The sequence below is a fragment of the Dendronephthya gigantea genome, unplaced genomic scaffold (genome assembly GCF_004324835.1).
Source record: "Dendronephthya gigantea isolate DGI-Jeju-01 unplaced genomic scaffold, DenGig_1.0 000039F, whole genome shotgun sequence".
Classification (NCBI taxonomy): domain Eukaryota; kingdom Metazoa; phylum Cnidaria; class Anthozoa; order Malacalcyonacea; family Nephtheidae; genus Dendronephthya; species Dendronephthya gigantea.
Window position 1 is genome coordinate 1,150,919 of NW_021163049.1, and position 12,234 is coordinate 1,163,152.

Sequence of the window (12,234 nt, forward strand, 5' to 3'; positions counted from 1 at the left end):
TACGTTAAACATGTATATAGTATATATAACCTTGGCAACAACATAGCGCGACATTTAAATTCACCTGATGAGTGTGGCAAGCGTTACTTGTCAAACGAAACAAGTTTGTAGTGAATAAAATCTTATGAAGTAAACCAAGTTTATTTTATCTTATCTTTATATATATATATATATATTTAGTAGAATCATACTAGCATACTATTGCAAATGCTGAAATTTGATTGGCTACTCTACTCGCTATCTAATTGTTGATTCATAGCGAGTAGCGAAACAGTCGTATTTCTGGCGTATTTTTTAAAAAAATGGCCTCCGGCTCGCGTTTTTCTGAGGTTTCTGAGGATGAACTTGATTGTTTACTTGAGAAGGCAATTCCAGAGAAGACTAAAGCTGCCACAAAATACGGGGTCAAGATATTTAAAGGTAAAAAGTTCAATTAAATTAACTAAACATGCATTGAGGTTGAGTCGTTCGCATTTTAATAACGATGTCAACAAATACAAAAACAACAAATTAAGTAAACCAAAAACAACCTTTTTCCTTAAGAATGGTTTGCAAGTCAAGACAAGTTCAGCACTCCTATCGAGGAGCAGTCGAAAGCAGAGCTAAATAAATGTCTGCAGCTGTTTTATGCCTGTGTTCGGCAGAAAAATGGGACGTGTTTTAAAGTTTCTTCGCTAAAAGCTATTCGAGCAGCACTCGACCGCTACCTGAGACAACAACCAAACAACAAACCTTGGTCGATAGTTGGACACCCGGAGTTCAGTTTGGCAAATAAAACACTCAACTCTATTTGTGTCAATATGATGAAGGAGGGGAAAATAAGTTCGGTAACCCATAAAAATCCCATAACGAAAGAGCAACTACAACAACTTTTCAAGACTGGGCAACTCGGCAAAGCTGAAACAACAAACCCGTCTCTACTCCGAACTGCATGGTTTTACGTTATACTATACTTTGGAAAAAGGGGCGAGAAAACTGTTGAAGCAAATGCTAGTTCTTTGGGAAACTCCAGGCAAACGAAAGTACTACGAACTTCGAAAGGACCTACCTGGAACAATGTTGGCGACCAAAAATCATCAAGGAGGTCTCTATGACAGTGCTGACGAGTCAGATGGGAAAATGTTTGAAACCCCAGATTCTCTTCGCTGTCCCGTAAAAACACTGGAAAACTATCTGAAACACCTCAACCCGAACGTAGAAAGTCTTTTTCAGCGACCAAGTCCAGCATCTGTGAAATTTAATCCAGATATTGACGAGGTTTGATATTGTCAAGCGCGAGTTGGTGAAGCGATGTTGCAGGAATGCAGGAATCGAGCCGTATCTGACCAACCACTGTGTCCGTGCAACATCTGTTACCGTTCTTTCGGACAGTAATGTCGAGGCAAGGCACATAAAATCTGTTACCGGTCATAAGTCAGACCAATCGATCGAGTCTTACAGCGTTCGCCCGTCCTTTCGCCAGAAAGAAAATATGTCCAACATATTAAGCTGTTTTATTAACGAAGACAACAAAGACGAAGCCTCCACTCTTCAGAACTCGGCAAGTCCTGGCGATGGTGAATTGGCAATCCAATATTTTGACAAAAAGACATCAGTGTCAAACCGAAGTGTTCAAAATATTCATCCAAACTACTTCAACCAAACACAGCCATACACTTTCAACAACTGCTCAGTTTCAATCATCAACAACTATCGTTGAAAAGCGTTACACCAAAATGCAAGGATTTCTTCTTTGAATGATTTATATAGTTATACCCAAGCCAGTTTCACTTTTTTATAAGTTTTCCTTGATAAATTCTGGCATGGCTGATTGTTTACGACTTGTTTGTCGTAAACTTCGGGCTTCGCCCTCATCAACTATCACCTCATAGAAATCTCGAGCTCGTAATCTAATTGTTAAATATATATATATATATATATATATATATATATATAATCTATATTATAGATATTATATTATATATATATATATATATATATATATATATATATCAGCTCATATCCTCGAGTAGCAAAAACATATTGGCGGGAAGTTTGCTTGTTTGTTTAGAGGAAATAGAGAGGGTAATTGATGAAGCTAAACAGCTTATAAAGCAATGGAATTTGAAAAAGCAAGTTAATATCAAACGGAATTGGAGCTTACAGATGGATAACCTTGAAACAAGCTGGAAATATTGCAGACCCAACCTTTTTGAAGATGTTCTTGGCCACTGTAAAATTCCAAACAAAGATGAAGTTTGCCATAAGTGTGAAGAAGGCAACATTGTTCTAAGATGCAATGATTGCAAAGATCCAAGTCAACCATCTTGGCATAGGCAGCCCAATTATGTATGCATATTTATATGCTATATATATTTATATAAGGTTGGCAACTTTACGAGCTCTGACGAAGTATATGATGTAAACAATTGAAAAATATACACACAAACGCTGATGAAAACTAAAAAAGAATTTTAAAAAATAAAACAATGCTAGTTTTCCTCAATTCTCTTTAAAAAATATTGTTCAAATACAGTGGATAAGTGCGAAAATATAGGCAATTTTTAAAGCATTTGCTGCCAAAATTTCTTGTCTCAATGCAGGATACCAAGGGTGCCGGTATTCGTCATTTTTTTTTAAATACAACACGCAATATGACTGGGCAGAAAAGTATAGAAAAACATTCTGCCCAATCATATTGCGTGTTGTATTTAAAAAAAATTATGAATACCTGCACTTTTGGCATCCTGCATTGAGACAAGAAATTTTGGCAGCAAATGCTTTAATGCTATATTTTTGCACTTATCCACTCTATTTGAACAAAATTTTTTGATGAGAATTGAGGAAAACTGTCATTGTTTTGTTTTTTAACATTTTTTTTAGTTTTCATCAGCGTTTGTGCGTATATTTTTCAATTGTTCACATCGTATACTTCGTCAGAGCTCGTAGGGTTGCCTACCTTATATATAATATATATAGTAAACTATATAAACATGCATACATAATTGGGCTGCCTATGATCTTGGCGGCAAATATGTCCCTCTAGGATTTTGGCCCAAGTCAACATTGATGCATAAATCAACCTCGTTCCCAGGGTATTCGCTCTGCCTTAATTAACATTACTCGATTTTACCCAAAATCTGGGTAATACCATAGAGATTATAAATAACACTAGAGGGGGCATTGGTATCAGAAACATCAGTCGAAAAAGGGAGCGCGCTACTGGGGGGCAAATACAAGTCCCGGATGCTAAGCCAAGCGCCTATTGGCCACATTGATGCCTCCTTAGCAACCACGTTAGCAACAACTGAAATCTGTATTAAAAAATTTCCATTTGTTGTTTGAGGTCACTTTGCCGGTTTTTGAGGAAAAACAGTGTTTTTTGAGCTGGCTTTACCACCTTGGACATCCTGAAATGATATTTTAAGGCAAAAACCATTTAGAAATAAAAAAATCTCGTTTAAAACGACTTATTTTGGCCTTGGACATTGTGAATGAATGAACATTAGCGTGCTCCCCAATTTCACCTCGATGCCTCCTGTAGTGTTATTTATAATCTCTATGGGTAATACGTCATCAGCTCATATCCATAGATATGCTCATACCAGGGTACGTCGCTCAAGTGTGGGCAGAGCGAATACCCTGGGAACGAGGTTGTGCATAAATATGGCATTATAACTTTTGAACTTTTGTAGTGGAAGCACTGGAACGTTCTACCAGGGCGTTTTTCTGCGTTATAAAAATAGTCCCTGGGACCATGGGACAAGGTTAAAAAAAACTTCAAATAGTCAAATACAAACTCAACATGGCCGAACTTGTCGACGACGGTTAACATGACAATGAACAGTTTGATGCAAAAGATATTATACGCTATCACTTTTTCAGGGGTTTCAATTATGAAGAAATAAGAAGATTTTTAAAGAAAAATCATTTCATTGAATTAAGTATTAGAACATTGAAGAGGCGAATAAAAAGCTACGGACTTCGGAGGAGGCAGGCAGAATACGATATTGCCCAAGTGAGGGAGGCTATATAAAATATAATTGATGGCCATGGAAGCTCTCAAGGATATAGATCAGTGTGGCATAAACTACAGTTGAAAGGATTATGAGTGCTCCGAGTTGTTGTCCAGGAGACTCTGCGAGAAATTGATCCCGAAGGAGTCGAAGAAAGAAGAGCACATGGTCTTAAAAGAAGAGAGTACAGGAACCTAGGTCCAAATTACACGTGGCATGCTGATGGGTATGACAAGTTGAAGGCTTATGGCTTTCCGATCCATGCTTGCATAGATGGTTGGAGCAGAAAGATACTGTGGCTATATGTAACCAGATAAAACAATCAGCCTGACAACCATAGCATCCTTTTTTCTTAAGGCTGTTGAAGAATTCGGTGGGTGCCCTGTAGACTTGGTTACTGATTTAGGAACTGAAAACGGAACAATGGCTGCCACTCAAGCTTTTTTCAGAGATGATGCAGATAGCCATTGTTATGTTCCCTCACCTAGGAACCAAAGAATTGAAGCATGGTGGGGGGTATTTAAAAAGTCATGCTCAGGTTGGTAGATAAATTTTTTCAAATACCTAATAGAACAAAGAGTGGTGGATATTGCATCAAAATTACATATGGAATGTCTTTGGTTTGTTTGACCTTATACAACAGGTCTTAAATGATGTCAAAGAACAGTGGAACACTCATTACATTAGGGGATCTCGAAATGATACTGTTAAAGGTCGACCAGACTCCTTATATTACCTACCTGAGCTAAGTGGAGGTATCAACAATCTTTTATTGCCAGTTCTACAAGCTGAAATTCATTATGCCCGTTCACATATTGTAGAAATTCAAGAAGAGAATATATATCAAGAATACTTTAACTATGTTCTACAGTCATTATCATGTGATAAACCAACAGATTGGAGGGGGGCACTTGAACTCTATAATGTCATCCTACAACATGCCAACCGAGTTTGAAAGCATGTTTTCTTTCACAGATGAAAAAAATACCACATTAAAAAAAACTGTACATACCAAACTGAAACTATTTATATACAATGTAACAAGATAAATAATATATACATGCTGGCAAAATTTAAACATTTCATTTTATGAAAAGAGCAACACAATGAAGATTAGAAATTAAGGTGATCAGTTCAGTGTATAAGCATCCAGTGAGCTTTGTATAAGTAATCTTCCTTTGCTCACTGCCATCACAAAGGTTGAAAAAAAATAGCAAACCATTAATCACATGTATATAGACTAAACAGTATTTTAATATAAATATTTCAGTAATATTTTGTAGCATTAGCCAGATGCCTTTTTAGAGATCATACAGCATATCCAGCAAGAAACAGAAACATCATCTAAGATTATGGGTTTGCCATAACAATAGATTTTACCAATGCATAATTTAATATGAAAAGACAAATTCAACATGGAAGAATTGTACTCAGTGAAGTGTCAAACCAAATGTCTGATATCATTCAACGAAAAAATCTAAATAAGTATATAAATATAAAATTAGTTGAGCTGTTTAAATGTTCTGCTCCATCTTCTCCCAAATTGTTGACTTTTGCAGTAGCCAATCAAGAAAACATGTTTAAATTTGTCACTTGTTTTCATTGAGCATCAGGCAAGGTGATATCTTGCCCACATGCTCCCACAACAGGAAAGGAGAGTGTGTGCAAGTTATTACGCTCCATACAGTCATGATCAAAGTTAACATTGATATTGAGATTATCTCCATTAATTGGTATGTGTTTTTGGCCAGTTAACCAACCAAGCACACCTGCAGGTGTGAGATCTGCTGATTGATAAATGCATGGATCTATTGCATCACAATCTTCCTTTGTAGTTTCAATACTGTCCTCTCCATCGTTCCATGTGAGAGCTTCTGTGTATCCTGTTACTTGGTCATCTTCTAAACTTATCAGTAAATCTTGGAAGTGGTCAACCATTTCCTCTTCAACCGCTCGTCATGAGCTTCCCTCTTCTGAATAACAGGGTTTTAAGCAAGATAATACATAATTGGCATCTGCTGGTTTTCACTCTTTCCCTCTCAAACAGTCTTTTTACAGATCACTATTAGCATGCGTCAAGGCTGGTAAACTGTAAAGATCGAGACCTTTCCTAAATTCGTTAAGATATAGTAATCTTTTACTGATGATGCTCACAATCACAGTACCAGTAATATCATCAATATGATCTTCATCAATAATCCTGGTGTACCCATGTTCTAGTATAACGTCTTGAAAGCCTTTAGGATCATTTTGGATTGCTTTAAGTAACTCTTGCTCGTTAGAAGTCAAATGCTGTTAAATGTTTAGAGAACTCAGGTCAACATTACCATCAATTAGCATTTTGTAAACACAATCTTCAAGGAAACATGGAGGAGGTCCCCCCTTAGCAATGCTTACGGCTATAATTTGACCACATGTGTAGAAAGTACCGTTGTGTACATCGAGCATGGAATTTACGGGGCTTCCATTTGGGAAAATGTTCTTTCCTATTTCATTTACCACAGATGTAAGAAATTCCTTGGCCAGAGCACCATTGTCAAATCCATATTCTCCTGCAAAATGTACCATTAGTTGATGCCTGGGACTTTTCTTTTTTGCTTCCCTTTGCCATATGGTCAGTTGCCGCAGCAAGTTGCTTCCCCTTCTGATAACAAAAAAAAACTGTTCGAACTGGTCAACTTGATTTGCCATTTCTTGAACAATATTCAATATACTTTGGTGTTGCATGCTTTTTTCAGATTCTTTTTTGCTTTTACTTTCATCTGGTAATACAACCACTTGTGTATTAATGTAATCTGCATTAGGCTGTGGCACAACTGCTTCATCCTTACGAATGATTTTTGCCTCGCTATCATCATCAATGTATACTGTATCATCACTGTCATGATTGAACGATTGAAGTTGCAGTTCTCTAGCAAAGATTTCATCCTGCTCAACTTGAGATTTAGCCATTTTTTCAGCTGGTCCTGCATAGCATCATCACTTTCAATATCCTGGTCAAAGTTCTCACTCTTTCTTAGATCATCTTTGCTGCAAAGATACAAGGTTATCCTCTTGTAATCTTTACCACTTTCCTCCTTGTAACTCTTTGCAGTAAAAAACTCTTTTGTCCCTGGCAAAAACAGGGCTTCTTTTTCATCTTGATAAACCAGAGTATATTCTTCATCTTCATCAAATTCATTTCTGTGGTAGGCCTTCCACTTATCAATTCCCTTTTCTTTTACCTCTGCATATGGCGCTTTATTTGAAATTTTTAGAGCCACTCTCTTACCACGGGCAGGTTTTAATTAATGTTCTTTCCACTGAATCAGTCCTATGAAAATCACAACATCTTCTGCTTTGTCGTTCTTTTTTACTTTGGCTTTTTTATTCCATTCAGTTCCTTTTAATTTTTTGTATTCAGAAAATGACTTGCATGCAATTAAACTACTCGATGATGAACTGGTTGATGATGAACTAGTGGTTGTCTTCAGTGTTTCTGTAAGAATATTGAAGTATATATTTTTAATTTCGGGAGAAAACATATACTTTGATCAATTTGATGTAACTTTGAGGTTTCGGGGGGGGGGGGGCTTCTCTGTTGACAAAAATAGAAAATACACAAACAAAAAATTCGAACATCTCTAAAGAAACCATTCATTTTCTTTTATTGTTGTATAAATTTATTAATTATAAAAAGGTGACATACCTGTTCTGCAATTAACACAGTACTTTCCGCTTGCTAATTATCCACAATTGTGGCAATAAGTGTGATTTACCACCATGTTTTTACAGTGTTTCCACGTCACTTACTAACACTTAATAATGCATTAAGGAAAACACGCAAAGTTTTAAAAATCATTAGCAATTAAAACATCTGCAGTGTGTGTTTTATTAGACCTAAAAATCTTTCTTTCCCCCGACTATCTTTATATCTGATAAAACTCTGCTGCTCATGTTCTACATTAAATAGTACTTGAGATTTTAATTTGATTTCTCTTTATATAGACATATGGTTTCATTTTAACTATTTGGTGTGTCCTAACTGCAAATCAAGTGACAAAATGCTGGACTGTACAGACAAGTTTCATAACAATTATTATGCTAAAAAAATTATATATATATATATATATATATATATATATATATATATATATATATATATATATACATATATACATACTAATACATATACATATACATATACATATACATATACATATACATATACATATACATATACATATACATATACATATACATATACATATACATATACATATACATATACATATACATATACATATACATATACATGTACATGTACATGTACATGTACATATATATATATATATATATATATATATATATATATATATATACATATATATACATACATATACACATACATATACATATACATAGCTTCCTGAAAATAAATAATAATTTTTTAAAATCGTAAATGTTCCATTCACAAAAAACCCTTTTTGAGGTACCTTAAGTCATCAGTTACCGGCAGAATGGACAGCATTTATGGCTGGCTTGCATGACTAAAATTGTATATACTGTTTGTATGAATGATTATGTACTGTACTCTATGTATATTCAGCCTGGTCCTATCAATGTTTCCACGTTTCCCGGTCTTTTCGTGAATGGAAATACTGTCAACATGAGCTCGATATGTTGATGCACAAAGACTGGATGGCTTGCCTGCCATGTCATTTAGACCGGCATTCCATGCATATCAACGGAAACATGAAGTTATACAGATATCACTCAGCTGGAGGGTATGAGAATAGATGTGATAATTATTTATGGCTATACTATAAATGTTACAGTACTGTAAATGTATAGTGTGATTAGGCTACTGTGTGTATACCTTAAAGCAAACGTACAAAAGAAAGAGAGGATTGGGAAGTCATGTTAATAACCAGTCAATATTAATGTTTTCAATAGTACTTAAATATAATATCAATTTGATTATCACACATTTTTTCTTACATCCCAACTGTAGGAGAAAAAGGAATGTTACTATGACGAAAAGTTTGTTGCATCCGATAAGAAAGTAACTGAACACCTAGAAAAAGTGTACGGAAATGAAAAAAGGGTATGTCATTGTACAGTACAAATGGGGCCATTGTAATATACATATGCAATTGTATGTGGTTTCGTTGCTTATTAAATTGTGCTGTGTTTTATAGCAAAGTGCACACGATGTAACTACAAATACATGTGGAGACACAAGTTGGAGAGCTGCCAAGAATATTTTGAAGAAGAAAACGAAGCTGGATGAAACTGGACTGGAAATTGCTGGTTGCAGACACGGTATTGCACAGCGTTCTGTTAACATGAAGTTTGGTGAAGTTTATGGATATGCCCATTATTTGCAAACAACTTACTTTATACCGCTGCATGTCCGGTTTTTTTGGTATGATGTTGTTTGCAAATATTCGCCATGGCTTCGAAAACATGATAACCAAACTGCGCAGTTGATGCAACCAGCACTTTCTGTTATGCATGCAAAAACCCACTCGTGGTCGTGCCAGGTTTGTTTTGCTGTGTTTGGTATGTCTGAGTCACTTACTGCCGGTTATCCTAAAAAGGTTTTGGTGTTTGATTTTCATTTAAGATAAGTTATAGTTGAAATATTCAATCCCCTATGAACATGTATTTCAGATAAGTAACATTGATATATATACAGGGTTTATTTCATAAAATGGCGAATCTATCCACTGTGTTTGAACAAGGAAAGGGTATTGATATATATACTCTATCTGAAACACACATAGTTGAAAACAGTGAGTTTGACAACGTTGAGCTTTATCGAATCCCGAGGTACCACTTTGTGAAAAAGAATAGATCTAATGGACTACATGGGGGAGTAGCGGCATATATATCAAACAGACTGCAATGGAAAAAGCGACCTGATATAGAATCGGAGAAGCTCAAGTGTATTTGGATACAGATTTTTCCAGCAAAGGCGAAAAGTTTCCTAGTTGGCTGTATTTATCGCCCACCTGACTCGTCACCTTATCATCTGAAAGACTTCAACAAACTTTTTAAAAGTATGCTATTAACTGTAAATGACCTTAAAATGGAGACGATACTCGTGGGAGATATGAACATAAATTATGTTAAAAAGCCTGATCACCAGGAAATGAAAGATATCATAAATACCGCTGGTTTTAAGCAGATTATTGATAGCCCCACAAGAGTTACTGCAGAGTCTAGTACGCTGATCGACATTATTTTGACGAACAGAACATTGCTGAATGGGAAGTGGTGCCATTATCGTTAAGTGATCATGACTGTGTGGGTTGTGTGCGCAAGTTAAATTATGGAAAGTATAAGGCAAAATCAATCAAAATACGAAATTATTCATATTACAACCCGACTGAATTTTGTAAGGATATAAATGCAGAAGATTGGCACAAGCTTTACCTGATACAAAGTGTAAATGAAGCGTGGGCATTTATGAGAGATCTGCTATTTGCGAAACATAAATAAACATGCTCCAATTATAGAGAAGCGGGTCAAAGGTCGTTTTTGTCCGTACTCTTGTCTGAACTGAAGAATCAAATGAACATTCGTGATAAGCTTCTTCGGAAGGCAAGGAAAACAAATAGCGATATTGACTGGAAAGCCTATAAACAGTCAAAAAACCGATGCAACAACGCTGTAAAACAAGCCAAGTATGAATATCATCAAAATCTTCAAGATGAAACATGCAATAATCCTAAAAAGTTTTGGATAGTAATAAAGAACATATTCCCAAAAGCAAATTCAAAACAAACTAGTTTGGATGAAGCCAACAAAATAGATGTAAAATCAGTTGCGAACAAATTTTGCGAATTCTTCTCAACAATGGCTTTTAAATTAAAACAAAAGTCATTGCCATTAAGAAATTTCATCTGGGGAAAACCACCTGTACAGGCAAAAGTGAGAACAAATAAACAGTTTAAATTTACCTATGTGAGCAAAATCTTTGTTGAGAAGCAGCTAATGGCTTTTAAACGAGGAAAATCTGCTGGACATGATAATATTCCACCTGGTATGTTGAAGGATGCAGCAAGTGAATTGGCGAAGCCATTATCGTATATTATAAACTTGTCTTTACGTACTGGTGTAGTGCCCTCAGAGTGGAAAATTGCCAAAGCGACGCCTATCCACAAGAGTGGATCAACATCACTGTTCGACAACTATCGACCTGTTTCAGTGTTGCCGATCTTATCCAAAATCTTAGAACTGGAAAGCAATCACTTGTTATCTAAATATCAATTTGGCTACCGTAAAAAGAGATCTACAGAACATGCAACGGTTTTGTTCACCGACAACATTCGAAAGAAAGCGGATACGGGGAATCTTGTAGGGGCAATATTTGTTGATCTTTCCAAAGCTTTCGACACACTATCCCATAGTATATTACTAGCGAAACTCGAAAGTTATGGTATTGTGGGTTTAGAATATAAATGGTTTTCTGACTACTTATTTCAACGAAAGCAAGTGTGTAATTACAAAAACACATTGTCAGATGAATTCCCCTTAACATGTGGTGTGCCGCAAGGATCAATCCTGGGACCAGTATTATTCCTATTATATTTTAATGACCTGGAAGAAAATCTCACTCATTCGAGTGTTATATTATTTGCTGATGATACGGTTCTTTATGTGGCAGACCCATCATTTTCCGTCATCGAGAGCAAGCTAAACGCTGATTTAAAGAATTTAAATAAATATTTTACGGACAATGAACTAATTATTAATTTAAAGAAGAACAAAACCGAGTCAATGCTATTTGGTACAGCGAAAAGACTAAGCAGTTGTCCAGATGAACTAGACCTACGTTACCAAGATACAAAAATTAATTCAACGACTACATACACATATCTTGGAACTACCCTAGACAAAACATTAAAAATGGCTGAAAATTTTAGAAAAACTTATAAGAAATTATCGTCAAAGTTACGGTTACTTTCTTCCTTGAAGCCGTGCTTAACTCGGAAAAGTCTGGGGAAGATCTATTAGGGAATAATTTTACCAACAGCTTTATTCAACTGCACTGTAAACCTTAACTATTCCAATACTCAACTAACAATGCTCGAATCTATAGATCGAAGGGTGGAAAGGATTCTTGGGGAGAAAAAACCTAGTATCCTAAACGAAATTTATAAACACACTGTGTTGATTGTTAAAAAATGTATGTTAGGGGAAACTAATGAACATTTTGCAGATTACTTTACTCTTAAGGTGCATGAAAAAG

At 35.6% G+C, this 12,234-nt stretch overlaps 2 pseudogenes; both read left to right on the forward strand.

Moving 5' to 3' along the window:
- The first annotated feature begins 302 nt into the window (after window positions 1-302).
- LOC114526554 lies at window positions 303-1,699 on the forward strand (annotated as a pseudogene).
- Window positions 1,700-2,145: 446 nt separating this feature from the next.
- On the forward strand, window positions 2,146-4,950 carry LOC114526555 (annotated as a pseudogene).
- Window positions 4,951-12,234: the final 7,284 nt, after the last annotated feature.